Here is a 3,336-nt window from a genome sequence, read left to right on the forward strand (position 1 = left end):
AGATAGAGGGTAAAAAAAGGAAGCCTAATACAAAGGAGAAGAAACTTGCAGCCAAAAAGGCTGGCAGTGTTGCTATTGCTGCTCATCCTCTCATGTTCAAGACACTGGTTCAGCCAAAAAGAATGACCCCAAAGTTAAAACGCCCAGGAAGTGGAAGCCCTATTGCAGCCTTAACTCTGTCCTGGTTAGAGGAATTAGCAGGTACTGCAGATCTGCTATGTATCACACAGAAAGGCCTTGTGCGAAAGGAAATACTCAGCTGCCAAATCCAAGGTTGAAAAGAAGAAGAAAAAGGAGAAGGTCCTTGCTACTGTCACAAAAACACTTGGTGGAGACAAGAACGGTTGTAACCAGGTAGGGAAGCTTCACAAAATGCCTGGATAGTATCCTACCGACCACGTGCCTCTGAAGATGCTGAGCCATGGCAAAAAGCCCTTTGGTCAACATGTGAAAAGGTTGAGTTCCAGCATCATTCCTAGGACCAGACCGTCCTGATTATCCTCATGGGGTGTCACAGGGGCAAGAGAGTGGATTTCTTGAAGAACCTGGGCAGCAGCTTATTACTTATGTCTGGACCTCTCACCGTCGACAGAATTCCTTTGTGTAGAACACACCAGAAGTTTGTCATCACCACCTCAACAAATGTTTATATCAGCCAGGTTAAAATCTCCAAACACCTGAGCGATGCTTCCTTCAAGAACAAGCAGATGCTCAATCCCAGGCACCAGAAGGGCTGGATCTTAGATATGGAGAAGGAGAAATACGAGATTACAGAGCAGCTCAAGGCTGATCAGAAAACTGTGGACTTGCAGATTTTGCCAAAGATGAAAGCTGTTCTGGGGCTACCTGCGATCCCAGTTCTCCCTGATAAACAGGATATATCCTCACAAACTGGTGTTCTAAACTGCTAACAACCTAACTAAACAGCTTTATATGTTTTTACAAGAAGTGTTTAAAGAGGTTGGAGAGAAGGCTTAAACAGGTACTAAGGTTTCCGAGGATATAGGTCTGGTTGCCATCATAGCGACTGATATCAGCTGCTCACCCCTTTATAACTTCAACTCTAGAGGATCTGAGATCATTTTTGGCCTCTATGGGTACTACAGTCACATGCATAAATCAGTACACATATACACATAGTAAAATATAACATTAAAACCAAAGCTGTGTACTTAGTACACATCTTCATTTGTAATAGAGTTATTCAGGCTGAGTGTGGTGCTTTGAATGCTTGGCAATAGGAAGTGGACACTGTTAGGAGGTGTGGCCTCATGGGAGGAGGTGTGGCCTCATGGGAGGAAGTGTGGCCTCATGGGAGGAGGTGTGGCCTCATGGGAGGAGGTGTGGCCTCATGGGAGGAAGCACTGCACAGTGGACTTTGAGGCTTCCTACGCTCAGGCTCTGCCCAGTGAGGAAGAGAAGCTCCTCCTAGCTGCCTAGAGAAGACTGTTTTCTCCTGGCTACCTTTGGATCAAGATGTAGAACTCTCGGAACCTTTTCCATCAAGTCCTCCTTCAGGCTGCCATGCTTCTCACTATTATTATAATGGGTGGAACTTCTGAAAATATAAGCCAGCCCCAACTAAGTGTTTTCCTTTATAAGAGTTGCGTTGGTCATAGTATCTCTTCACAGTAATAGAATTCCTAATTAAAACACGGAGCAAACCCTGAACTATCACTTGTGAGGACAAAAAGAACCGAGTAATTGTGCTGTCAGATATTTTCACTTTATATAAATTTGAATGATTTCATGTATTTGTGGCATTTTACATATTCTGAATCTTCCTACTAGCATGTATGTACCACAGTATGAATTTATAAAAATACTAAATCTAAATGTTAGAATAAAAATGTTTGATTTACAATGGTGACCTGCTTGCAAGATATACTATTGCAGTGGGAAACTTGTGGGATGAGCCAACCACTATCTGATTGTTGAAGACAACCCACATTGAGCTCAAAATGCCTTGAACCCCTAATAATAACAACAACAACAAAAACCGACCGGGGTTACCATGTTTTAAAGCGCAAGGCTGTGGTCTCTTGTGGGCTCCAATATAAACAGTATTGTTGGATCCAATATAAGTAGTAAGAGTCTTCAAGGATTGCTTCTTTGGCATAAGCACCTTGTGATGTTCTTTCTGAAATTATTCTTAGTACTTATCATTCTCCTTATCTATCTTACAGTTCCTTATCTTATCTTATCTTATCTTATCTTATCTTGTCTTATCTTACAGTTCCTTCTCTTTCTTCCATCCTTGATTAAACTGGTAATTGGTAACCTGGCAAAACCTAGTAGAAGCCCACTTGATATACAAAAACTAAATGTTACCAATAATATTAAAATAAAGGCTCATCATGAATTTAAAAAAAAATATATGTTACAGTCACTTGCTCTAGGTAAAAATACAAGTATGCTAGAGATGCAGGCAAAAATCATCCATTAAACAGAGCACGTGGTCCCCAATTAAGGAGCTAGAAAAAGTACCCAAGGAGCTGAAGGGGTCTGCAACCCTTTAGGAGGAACAACAATATGAACTAACCAGTATCTCCAGAGTTCCCTGTGACTAAACCACCAATCAAAGAAATCACAATGTGGGACCCATGTCTCTAACTGCATATGTAGCAGAGAATGGCCTAGTTGGTCATCAATGGGAGGAGAAGCCCTTGGTCTTGTGAAGATTCTATGCCTCAGTATAGGGGAATGCCATGGCCAGGGAACAGAAGTGGATGGGTTGGGGACAAGGGGGATAGGGGAGGTGATGGGGGATTTTCAAAGAGGAAACTAGGAAAGGGGATAGCATTTGAAATGTAAATAAAGAAAATATCTAATTAAAAAAAAAGTAATCATGCAGTTATTCCCCCAATCTTAGTCTCAGTTCTGTATAATAAAATAAACTATTTTATAATAAAATTAAAAATAAAATAATGAACAAATATTTTCCAAAAAGTTAGCAATGGGCTTTTTGGTTTCAGGAACAATGGTGACAGACCCCTAAAAAATCTCCATACAGGTTAGGTAAAAATGTTTTTGTAAACAAACAAATGTGATCCAAAAATTATAAAGACTGCAGGGTCAGCAGTATAACCTCATGTTTGCCCTTTTATAAAACTGTATTGTCACACATATGTCTAAAAAAATACTAATTTTGTGACTGTAATAATGCTGCTCCCAACATGAATGATGGTCAAAAAATATATTTAAAAATATGTGCTTGCTATAAAACTTTTATGTCTAAAATTCTATAGTTCCCTTTTTCTGTTCTAAATCTATATTACTCTGTGTTACAAAGAATGTTAGCACAAAAAATAAAAAGCATTTACCCACCCCCATATA

The 3,336-nt window shown here is 39.8% G+C and overlaps 1 pseudogene; it reads left to right on the forward strand.

The window, feature by feature from the left end:
• The first annotated feature begins 372 nt into the window (after positions 1-372).
• LOC110291905 (large ribosomal subunit protein eL6 pseudogene) lies at positions 373-903 on the forward strand (annotated as a pseudogene).
• The last annotated feature ends 2,433 nt before the right edge of the window (positions 904-3,336 follow it).

Source organism: Mus caroli, unplaced genomic scaffold (assembly GCF_978045245.1).
Source record: "Mus caroli unplaced genomic scaffold, Mus_caroli_1 scaffold_3, whole genome shotgun sequence".
Taxonomy (NCBI): Eukaryota; Metazoa; Chordata; class Mammalia; order Rodentia; family Muridae; genus Mus; species Mus caroli.